Below are 13,397 nucleotides of genomic sequence, written 5' to 3'. Positions count from 1 at the left end.
GTTAGTGGGTTTGCGCAGGTGTGCGCCTGTGTGCACTTGTGTATGCTTAGCTAAGCATTGCTAAGGATCGTGCAAACCCTCGCAAACCCACTTAAAAGTGCTTTAGTCTCTCTGTATGTCAGAGCCCTTGTTCTGCTCAGCAGCAAAATAAAACACCTCTGTCAGTCTTGAACCACGGATCTTGGACACACTACACTGCATGAAGTACCACTAAGCTACAGCAGAATTACAACAAATTGGTGCAGAAATAAATATATCATACATCAGAATGAGTGAATGTAAAGGAAAAATAGGAATGCCATAACACAAATTTTGTTCTGTGGAACTTTACCAGCAGTTGTTGTGGAATTGCTTTACATGACTGTGATAAGAGAACCAGCCATTCTAGCAGGAAATAATGTTACAGCAGCATTTTACAACCCACACACAGTATTGTAGCAGGACAAACAGTGGCGTATCTGATTAGGGCAGAGGGCATACATCCCAACTGTGACTACTTTTCAGGGATGTCCCTGATTTTGAAACATATGTTAGCTGTGTCCCTCTAAATCCCTCTGAAAAGTACTGACGTTAGGCAGAAAGGTGGGGTATTACACATAATGAATAATGACAATAATAAGAGTTAGACACGCTTGTACCTCAGAAAAGGTGCAGTAATCCATATGCACTGGTTCTCTCGAAGTCTCCACTTACTGTCTCTATTATTTTGAAGGTGTACCTCACTTTTACCTACCTTTCCGTGACTCTGTTCAAATATGTACCTGAGTGTTTCAGATGCCTGGCAGAGGCAGAAACACACAGGCATATCAGCTTTTCTGCTGTTACACACTGTGCAAATAGCTTTGGAAGGAGTTCCACAAGCATACCCTTATGTAGGAGTACAACACTTAAATACCAAAGGATGTAGCCATGTACTGGTAGCAACTGACTGTAACAATGCCATTGTACCAGTGCTGAAAAGACCTGTGCGTTGCACAGACAAAGAATAACAGGCTAACATCTGGCTACCATCTGGATAGGTCCACAGTTGGGAGCTATGCAGACAGACTACTTGGCTTGATAAACTAACAGGTACACAGCAACCCTTTAAGTCCAGCAAGATAACATTCACACAATAATACATAATGCTCTCTGTACGTCTGCATCCCTACCCAAATGTACAATATACCTGTGTGTTCAGGGTCTACCAAGGATGGAGGTAGGCATACTCAGTACTGGAATTGTCCAGTTTTCATGAGCAGCCTGTGTTAATGTCAGCACTAAAAAAGCACAAACTGTTCAGAAGTGAGTACATTAATATTCACAGTATAGCAGTTCACAAACAGTTCATGTGCCAAAAGAATACATCTCAATAACTACTTTTGTATGGCAGTTAATTGTATAAGTAGAAAAGAAACTACATACTCCCATGTATCTTATGTTAGCATTTGCAGGGCTGAGTACAATTCTACACTGACAAGTGTGTACTGGAAGTGGCAACATTCAGGTCTGAGTACAACATTTAAATCTCTGGCTACACCCCTAGCTTCAGATATAAGAACTATACCAACATTCTGACTTAAACAACGGTGTCTACAGCAAACAAGTATGAGCCCAACGTTGGAAAGCTGAAAGGGCTATGCCTACCTGACTTAGCAATTTATAGCATTGGGTTGCTATGAGAGTGAGTACTGCAATTACCACACAGCAGGCTGCATGCAATTACCAAATGGTGGCCATCAATTGGTACAGAGGCCATCACATGCACATGTGCAGATACCTATAAAAGCAGTCTGTACTTGCTGCCCACACACGCAATCACTCCATTACAGACACTGAGAGAGAGAGAGAGAGAGAGAGAGACAGAGACAGAGAAAGAGATAGAGAGAGAGAGAGAGAGACATTAACAGCAAAAGCAAACAAAAAAAGGAACACGAAATGAATAATACCAACACATACAAAGGAAAGGTATGTAACAGATATGTATTTACTGGCATGTAGTAGATGTTTCTGAAGAGTACTCTACATACTTTGAAACATCCATATGTGGCAGCAGTATGTATCTATGCACAGATGTCCAGCATAACTACTCCCATGGACAAATCAGTGTGTAGCTGTGTGCAGGGGGACATAACTGTGACATATGTAGCTCAGCATTAAATGTCAAACATCTGATCCATGTTATCTGTGTTCTGTACAGTAGTGTGGACAATGGCTGTTTGGGGGAGTAGTGCAAACAGCTATATAAACATGGATGTCACAGAGTAACACAGGCATGATAGTCATATTAACATGTAGCTTAGCATTGGCAACTGCTGTACCAGGCTAGTATGCTAATCTAGCATTTGTAGCTATATACACACCCTCTAATATTGCTGTGTGCTCACATGTGATACCTGTTCATGTTGCAGCAAGGCCCAACAGGTCAGCTGTGAGGTCCAGGGATTTACAACAGTGTGGACCTTGTGTGTGTATGGCACACACATATGGAGAGATATGTATGTGTCAGATATATTAACATCTGTACATGTGCATAGAGCAAGGGACATACTGCAACTGTATGTGAAGGGTGGACATATATATGTTGGTGAAGGTTATTATGTGCATATTTGTATGTAGGTTGTAGTGTGTGGCAAACAAGACAGCATACAGTGCTGGTATATGACATGCAGTGGTTAAACACTGTGGGTGTGATTTGTTAAGTTTGCAATGTTGCAGCCATTGAGGCCTGCTAAAGCTACATGGGCTGAGAACACCTTCAATGCATTTCTCACAAGACTGTGCAATATCATTACATTACTGTATACCTCACATCCTTTGCATAATTGATATTCCCACCATGAAAGGTGGACTGTATATGTGCCTATATATATATGTACACCAATGGATGTGTAAAAACTCGGTACCCAAGAACCACCACATAGGTGGTAGTCTACTTTACACCAAAAGTGTGATAAGAGACCTTGGGACACAGATGGACAGTAGTCTCCTTTTTGATGATCACAGTGCCACACTAGTCAAGAAACCCTTCTATGTGGCACACCTCATCACAAAAGGCTTCTCATACAGGGAAAAATAGGTCATTGTTCCCCTCTACTCATCACTCATAAGACCCATTAAAAACAAATTTGTATCTCTGGTCCCCATAGACTCACAATTGAAAAACCTTAACATGATTATCAAAATACTTTCATCATCTGATAAAATGCTCTCAAACTCATATAAATTAATTAATTCTTTAATGATGGACCACAACTGTCTTTTATCTAATGTTTGGTTGAATTATAATTCCCAATTGTCAGAATCTCAGAAAGTCCTGGCTATTAGACACACTAAGGAATTTATCCCTTTTAAAAAATTAGCATACACACAATTAATGATTAATAATGATGCCTACTTTACCCCAATCAAATTAAACAAATTTAACCCAAATAAGTCCCCTTCGTGTTCATGCTGTTCTCATCCCCAAGCAGACCTCCTTCATATTCTATGGTATTGTCATTTTTCTCACAGATTGTGGACATCTTTGAAAGTCAGACTGCAGAAAATGGGACATCAAAAATCCACGTTGACGTGGGAATTTGCTATTCTACATATTCCATTGATTCATCTTTCAAAAGTTGATATTCATGTTATCATTTTTATTTGCTCATTACTAAAACTTTATATAATACAAAATTGGATTGATCGTTCTAAATTAAAATGGGTTACTTTCCAGAAAATGGCTTTTAAATTTATTGATGCTCAAAGATACTTAGGTGGAAGTCCAAAAAAAAAAGCTATTAGAAAGGTTGTGTTAGAAAAGGTTCCAAACATATTAAATAGTTAATGTTAAATATTTTTTTTTTTCTCTCAGGTTGCCTAACTTGTATATAGTGTACATATGGTGTATGTTTTATTTCTAAATAACTTATCAAAATCTCATGAAGGTTGTTATCACTAGATGAATTGTTATATGTTCATTTATGCCTTCTTGTTATGTATAATCTTTTAATTGTCTTGCTATTCATATAATTAATAAAAAATTTTTTGAGAAAAAAAAAAGACCCATTATAGAGTACAATGCCCCTATTGGTATGTACTACACAAGACATCTACAGCAACCATAAAGGCCACAGACATACCTCATAAAGAGGATTACCGGCCTCAAACAGATGCCCTATGCAGACCGTCTCACAAAATGCCAGCTTTATTCTGTCACATATCGCCTACCCAGAGGTGATCTCTGCCTAACATACAAAGCTATGTCAAACCCAGAGCTGTTGGACATGCTCCATGTAAAGAAATCCCAATCCCTCTGAGCTACACTCTCTAGGGACCTAAACCTTGTCACCACAATAAACAGAACATGCTGGAGGGATAAATTCCTGTCTCAGAGACTTCCCATACTCTGGAACAAACTACCTATCTATAGCAAACAAATCTCCTCAGTAGCACTTTTCATGAATAATCTTGATGATTGGATGGGAGATAGGTAATACACCCTGGGGATCACCTCTGTGGCTCTGCTTGACAGGGGCACAGGAAATGAATTTCCTTGGGTGGCAAAGGCCAGGGTACCGTTTGGCTAGGCTTATATAGGCCCTAGGACCAATAGCCTAGTACCTACCTATGAACCTATACACACCCACATGTACTTGTTGCAATACATGCTATGTGAGGTTGACTGAGTGTGATGGTCAATGTGTTGGTGAATGTGTCAAAGTTGTGTATATGTGGGATAGCTTAGTGGGAAACTATTTCTGACATGGTATTTTGTGTCCTTGCTTTGATCCCAGCAAAATATGTGTATGCTATTGCTAGGCAGAAAAAGGAGTATGGCGTACGGTCTGACGTAGTCCCTTGGTGTTGACTGGGGTGTGTCATTGGAGGCTAAAGCAGTACATGTATGCCTGTTGATTGGTACTGCTGGTGAATCCAACTCCTGTATGAACAGTAGTACTACCTGAAGCTGTAGGCCTAAACGGCACAGTATGGTGTATGTCCACATTGCTTGGAACCACTGTTTTGTGTGTTCCCTGTAGTCCTCACAGATTACATACCTCAGGCTTAAGGTTTTGTAAGTACTGACACACAGTACTGTATGGTACACACGTAAAGCTCATCTGGGTTGCCATACCATTGTGTCTAGTAAGTATGTCTGATGTGTGAGTGGGTATGTCTGTAACATGCCCTCTGTCATATGTGTTTGCCAGGGTCTGTTGTTGGGCCACCAATCGACAGTACACAACTGTCCACCCCATCCATGCACAAAGTCATACTGCCAATACATCCATCATCACCAATGCCCTTAGCTAAGGGACAGTGTACAGTCAGCAATGGCCAGGACAGTGTGGTATCTATGGCACATGCATCCGGACACAGCAGCCATAGTCAGATGTCTGGAACGGTACCACATAGGCAGATGTCCAGGGGTTCTCGTCAGAGCACTGCTGGTCATCATGCCCCTGGCAGACATGCCACAGGTCTTACAACCTCACGCATGTTCCAGGCTGTCATGGAGGCACAGGCACATATGGAACGGTACACCAGACAGGGACTAAGGGCACAGAGGGCACATAACACCAATGTAATTGACAGTATCCGTGACCTAGCAGGTGCCATCCATAATTACACTGAGGTCACTGATAGATGTTGGGGTGAGACATTAGATGTCCTCTGCAATGTCATGTCCATGTGTCAGGACAGTGCGAGATGGCCGAGACATCGACGTGGATGTATGCCAGCAACATCAGCAGCTGGCAGTCGCCGTGGACATCCATCAAGTCACAGCCACTCCCGTAGTGCTAGTATCAGCCCCAGCAATGGTGTGGGTGGGCTGTCAATAGACCATCCTAGAAGACCACGTGCACGTGGCTCTGGCCAGTTCCAGCAAGGACCTGGATCCAGTGTACATATGTCTACCTCTGAGGATAGTACCCAGTCTGGCTTAGTACCTGATATTCTCTGTAGAAACCCTGCCAGGCACAGGTACCGTATCCATAGCCAGAGACAGTGATCTGTAAAGCCTGGCAAGTATAGTCTGTGGCTGTCCCACAAATCCCCATATATGGCAGCCATATGGTGGAACTGTGTGCATGCAGACACACACATAAACCAGACACCTAGGGCTAACACATTTCCGCACACATCCACATTGGCCCATACCAGTACTCTTGGCCCTCACACACACACACACACACACACACACACACACACACACACACACACACACGCACACACGCACACACGCACACACACACACACACACACACACATGCACACACACATACATGTCAATTGTATGGCTCAATGTAGGCCTCTGGCAAACCAACAACACACCCTGTGCATATGATGAAATCTGTGCCACCTCCTGTCATCTGTAACATTGATGCAGGAACAGGCTAACATGGTGCTGATGCACAGGGTGACTTTATAGCAGTATAGCAATGTTCGCATGTTGTCAGCAGTAAAGTGTAATGATATCCTTGAAGGTGTAGCTGCGCAGGCATGATGCATTAAAGCTATGATTGTCAATGTAGTATTGTTTACACCAGTGTTAATTCCAATAGTGTATTGTCCACCCACGTGCCACTTGGCAGATGTGTGTAGGGATGTGTGCAGCACAGATTTGCAGGTGTACATTTGTGAACATGGTGGTGGTGCACTGTCTGCATGTACGTGCATAGTGGTCACATGGGCAGGGTGACATGCCCTGTATTACACAGTGTTAACACTCCATAGTTTCTATTGGTGGCCAGTATGCATTGTACTACACATATTTTGGAACTTGAGTACACATGTGTGTATGACATGGTTTGACACTGTACCGTGGGTGATACTGCTACTATATGTCATTGGTTTGCATTCTGGTAGTATACATAACCTCAACAGCCAGACCATAAACAATCATTAGATGATGTCTTGACAACTGACACATAGATGTTGGACACACAGTAACATTTGGATCCTTCAGGTACTATACTATGCCAGTAACCAGTGGTATTCACCTGCACCCATTCCTGGGACCACTCCTGTTTGGCATATAGCTCTGTTAGGTACAAGCAAACACAGTAGGGATATATCCGTCCACGTCTGGAAATGCATACTTTAGGCTATAATGCATTCCCCAGATGACACACACATCCTCCACTAGGGTATCATACAGACAGATACCTGTTGTCAAACCCATGCTGTAAAGCTATAAGCCAACTAAAGCATAGTCATCCACTTTTACAAAACATAGTATCCCCACAGTACCACATAGATAGTAGCCCCCAACATGTTGAACAGGTACCGATGTGTACATACAGCCAAGTGTTACATCATCTCTCCTTTGGTAATCACATTTCCAAAGGTATTTTGAAATCCCTCGGTGGATCACATATGCAGTAAGGGGTCTGCATGCATATCCACAAAGGTTGTTGTACACCTATAATGAATAGCCATCACTGACAGTCTTTGCTGCATTTGAACAGGTCTGAAATATACTTCAGGCATAAACCCACACTCACACTATTCAATAGAAACTGTAATGAGTGTGTGTGACAAGGATGACCTAGGTCAGGGATCACTACAGTGGCTGGGCTTGTCACAAGCATACAGATGTGAGCTAAGGTCTGGAAAGCGGCAGCACACTCTGGCAAAGATAACAGATGTGTTCATGGAGAAAGCAGGGTTCCCACTTATGAAATAATTGAGGTCACATGTACGTATATGTATTTGCCACACAGCTACCTGACATGTGCAATGCATGTACTGTTGTCATAGTGTAGTAAAAGCAAAATCCACAACACATTGACCAACAGTGTCACACACATTGAATACACACACTCATCAAGTGCAGGATTCAAACCCCTATCTACCTACTTTATGATACTAAAGTACTACACATTAACACAACATCCTATGCACATTATTAGGAGTTCTCTTTTCCACAGGTATATTTGTAGGATGGTGACATCATCAGACTTGACAAAGATGAGTATACCACTTTTAAGGTGTTTTGCTAATCTTCAAAAAGGTTACTCCTCTCCAAGGAGACGCACACACTCTTATATAGTTGTCAAGTGCAGGATTCAAACCCCTACCTAATTACTTTATGCTACTAGAAGAATTCACATTAACACGAAGCACTATACACATTACTGGGAGTTCTTTTTTCCACAGGTATATTTGTAGGATGGTGACATCATCAGACTTGACAAAAATAAGTATACCACTTTTAAGGTGTTTTAGTAGTCTCTGAAAAGGTTGCTTTTTTCCATGGAGATACACACACTTGTCAAGTACAAGACTCAAACTCCTACCTACTTTATGGCACTAGAAGAATACGCATTAACACAACGCGCTATACACATTATTGGGGTTTTTTGTTTTCCACAGGTATATTTGTAGGATGATGACATCATCAGACTTGACAAAGATAAGTATGCCACTTTTTAGGTGTTTTAGTCTCCAAAACACACACACTTGTCAAGTGCAGGATTCAAACCCCTACCTAATTACTTTATGATACTAGAAAAGTATGCATCAACACAACGCGCTACACACATTATTGGGAGTTTGTTTTTCCCACAGGTATATTTGTAGGATGGTGACATCATCAGACTTGACAAAGATAAGTATACCACTTTTTAGGTGTTTTAGTAGTCTCCAAAACACACACACTTGTCAAGTGCAGGATTCAAACCCCTATCTAACTACTTTATGATACTAGAGAAGTACGCATCAACATGACGTGCTACACACATTATTGGGAGCTCTTTTTTCCACAGTTATATTTGTAGGATGGTGACATCATCAGACTTGACAAAGATAAGTATACGACTGTTTAGGTGTTTTAGTAGTCTCCAAAGCACACACACTTGTCAAGTGCAGGATTCAAACCCCTACCTAACTACTTTATGATACTGGAGAAGTACGCATCAACACGACGCACTACACATATTTGTAGGATGGTGACATAATCAGACTTGACAAAGATAAGTATACCACTTTTAAGGTATTTTAGTAGTCTCCAGAAAGGGTGCTCCTCTCCAAGGAGATACACTCTCATAAACTTGTCAAGTGCAGGATTCAAACCCCTACCTAACTAGATTGTGCTATTTGAGAAGTACGCATTAACATGATGCACTATACACATTACAGGGAGCTCTTTTTGCCACAGGTATATTTTTAGGATGGTGACATCATCAGACTTAACAAAGATAAGTATACCACTTTTAAGGTGTGTTAGTAGTCTCCAAAAAGGTTGCTCCTCTTCAAGGAGATACACGCATACACTCTCATACAGTTGTTAAGTGCAGGATTCAAACCCCTACCTAACTACTTTATGATACTACAGCAGTACACATTTACACGACTCGCGATACACATTAGTAGGAGTTCATCTTTCCACAGGTATATTTGTAGGATGGTGACATCATCAAACTAGACAAAGTGGGTTGCATTATGTGACATTAGGTGGGCTACATAGAAGGAATTTCTAAACACTTTGACATTGTGAGTTTACATCTACCTGGGTCCCCAGGGCCATAATTACATTCTCCGTACATACTGGATTACCACCTATGTGGTAATTTGTGTGCACTTTGTTTTATCCAAAGGGGATGACTATGCATTCTTTGGCATTCTGCTTGAGGGCATTGTTTTGACACCAGGTATCTGTCTCTGTAAGACCCTTCTGGAGGATGTCTGTGTCAGCCATAGAGTCTATTATGGACCACAGTTAGCAGTCATCTGAAAACTTGTTCAGCCATACTCTGCCCATGCTTGCCTGTACCTCTGAGCAGTATCTACTGAACAGGTGGAGTCCCAGGACCAAGACCTGTGGGATGCCATTTGTGACTGGTTTAGAGTCGGACATGGCACCTGCAACTCTGAACATGTGTGTTTGATCTGTGAGCCAGTTGGCCACCCATCCTGTGACATAGCTGTTAATGTTCAAGCTGGTAAGCTTGTCCATGATGCCAGAGTGGGGAATGGTGTCGAAAGGCCTTAGCGAGGTCCAGGTAGGCTGTGTGGACTACTTTCACCTCCATCTATGTCCTTGGTAACTGTTTCAAAGAAGTCAACTAGGTTTAGGAGGCAGGATCTGCCTGTAACAAAGCCAAGTTGGGAAGAGTCCAGTGTCTGGAGGTTCCCAATGTCTGTGTTTATGGGTTCTATTCTCTCTACAGGATATGTACTCATTGAATGTTGCACAGCAACGTTCTTCACACTCCACAGGGGTGGGGGCCACAAAAAGCCCTTGGCATTCATGCTCTATAAGCCTGACGAGTGTGTTCTGCAAAGCAATGGAGCCAATCATAATGGAAGTCAACAATACAGAGCTTGGGAACCTTCACACAGTTGAGCACACCCAGTTTGGCTTCGTCAAATGCAGAACACACCTCCTGAATTGGGATGATTTCTTTGACAGTTACCCAGGCTACACTAGATGATTGAAATTAGATCAACACAGCCTACCTATACCTCGCTAACGCCTTTGACACCATTCCCCAGTCAGGTATCATAGATGAACTCACCAACCTGGCCATGAATCCATACATCGCAAGATGGATTGCAAACTGGCTCATGGATAGATCTCACACATTACGTGTTGCTCGCTACGTCAGACTCTACACTGGTAACAACTGGTGTCCCCCAGGGTTCAGTCCTGGGGGCCCTCCTGTTTGGTATAGACTTCTCACATGTACATGCCCACACAGGAGGGTTGTGGTTGACTATGTTTGCTGGGAACTGTAAAGTGTTTGCCATAATAGATTCCTCGTAAGACAGACACATTCTCCAGAAGGGTCTCTGTGAGACAGATGTGTGGTGTCAGAATCATGGCCTCAAGCTCACTGTGGAGGAATGCATAGTGATCCTCTTTGTTGAAAACAAAATACCCACAAACTACCACATAAGTGTCACCCCCTTAAAAATGACAAGGTGATAAAGGATCTGGGGACACACGTAGATAGTCATCTTTCCTTTGACACCCATGTTGCCAAAGTGATTGGGAGATCCTATGTGGCCCACCTAATCAACAAATGGTTTGCATCAGTATCCAAAGAGGTAGTGTTGGCACTCTACTCTTACATCATCAGACCCATCATTGAGTACAGTGCACTATTTTTGGATGTACTCGACTTAGCATATCCAGCAGCTGTAGAGAACACATAGGTAACTCACCAAGAGGATTACTGACCTCAATCAGTTGTGTTATGCAACACAACTGGTAAAACTAAATCTGTTCTTCGTTACGTACCACATAGTCAGAGGCACACACTGCCTAACATACAGATCCATGTCCAAAACATAACTGTTGAACATGCTCCATCTACAGATAAAACATTGAGTCACCCTACACATTCCAGGGATATGAACCTCATCACAACGATGAATACAACATGCTGGTGGGATAGAGTACCATCCCAGAGACTTTCCTTACCGTGAAACAGAGTCCCAATGTACATCAGACAGAACCCCTTGCTGACACTCTTCAATTGGAACCTTGATGAGTGGATGGGAAACAGACAATTCATTCCAGGCATCACATTAGCAGCCACACTAGAAAGGGGCTTAGGCTACTGACTATTAGAACTCAGCCTTGTGAGACTACCCAATGGTGTGGTGAAAGCTGCACAACATGCGTAGGCTGATATATGCCTTTGTGGAGATAGTCTACTACATACCTATGAACCTATGTGACAGGTACATGTCTACAGATAGTAGATGTGTACTTCATTGTACAGTCATGTTGTACAGCAGGCACATGGACCACATACACTGTAATGCTTACAGATACTGGTGGCTGTTATGTACAGTGGGAGAGATGTGCACCTCATGTCTTTTGTGCCATTGGGATGTGTGCTGGGTGGGACAGTCCTGGATGGCTCCCTGTCATGGTCACCCTCTTACACCCATCTATATATATATATAGGTACATAGGTAGGTAATAGGCTATCTGCCTAAAGGCATATATTAGTATGGCCAGAGTGTGCAGCTATCACCACCCATGGAGTTAGTTCCCTAGGCCTCTGTGTAGTAGAGCTGATGAAGTGATCCATGGTGTGACAGTTCAGTTTCACATACACTCATCAAGGCTCCTCTGGAAGAGTGTCACTGAGGGACTTGGCTTAATGTCAGTTGGGAGCCTGTTCCAAAGAAAGGGAAGTCTGTGATTTAGTAATGTATCTCTCCAACATGTTCTATTTAATGTTGTGATGATGATATCCCTAGAGCATGTGGTACAGTGAGCTTGGGTTTACTTCAGATAGCACATGTACATCAGTTCTGCATTGGACATGGACCTGTCTGTTGGGCAGAGATCTCCTGAGTAGACAGTATGCAACAGAGTACAGATTGAGTTAAATTCATTCTTGTTGCATGTGGCAACTATTTGAGGCCAGTAATCCTCTTGTTGAGGCACTTCAGTGGTCTTTCCAGCTGCTGAAGGTGCCTAGTTAGATTCATTGCACCTGTGTTATGGTACTCTCTGATGGGTCTGATGACTGATGAGTACAGGGAACCTCCTTTGATCTACATGCAAAGACCTTGTCAGTTTGTGGGAACACATAGCATGATCTTCTAACCACTTTCTGAATGTGTTTCTGGAAGTAGAGCTGACTATCCACATGTGTCCATAGATCCCTTATTATCAACTCCATATTTAGGGTGTTGGCACATATGTGGTATTTGTATGACTGTAGCTCGAGGCCATAATTTTGACACCACATCTGTCTGACTGAGACCCTTTTTAAGGATGTCTCTGTTGTCCCAAACATCAATTATGACACCTTTTTTGCAGTCATCCACAAACTTTGCTAAACATAGCCCTCGTGTGTTTGACTGTATTTCTGAAAAGTATACACCAGTCAGGGGGGGTCTCAGGACTGAGCCATGGGGGACAGCAGTTGTTATCAGCTTGAACAGGAGACCACAATTCTTACCTTGTGGAATCTATCTGTGCCCCATTTGGCAATCCGTCAGGTGACATACATATTTATGCACAGGTTGTTGATTTTGTGGATACGACATGTGTCTGGGATGTTGGAAACGGGCTTTTCAAGGTCTATGTGGGACGTGTGTAACTCATTTCATTGATGTATGTCCTGGGTGACTGCCTTGAAAACAGTCTAGCAGGTTTGAGAACCATGATCTGCCCCTGACCAAACCAAAATGGGTAGGGTTGGGTGTTTGTAGGCTCCCATTAGCTCTGTTTATGAGTTCCATCATGATAGACTCCATGGCCTTGCAGATCAGGCTTAATAGGCTTCTAAGACAATAGTTCCCATGGTCTGTTGTGCACCAACACTTGTGGAGTGTGCCAAATGTTTCTGTAACCCATTCAACAGTTTCATATCCTGTACAGAGGGTGAGTCTCAACAGACTGTTCAGGTGCAGGGTCTGTTTGTTTTGGAGTTCACATATGACACAGCTAGGGAAACTAT

The sequence above is a fragment of the Protopterus annectens genome, chromosome 4.part0, assembly GCF_019279795.1.
Source record: "Protopterus annectens isolate FY-2018-M chromosome 4.part0, PAN1.0, whole genome shotgun sequence".
Classification (NCBI taxonomy): domain Eukaryota; kingdom Metazoa; phylum Chordata; order Ceratodontiformes; family Protopteridae; genus Protopterus; species Protopterus annectens.
Note: the sequence above shows the minus strand (reverse complement) of the source record.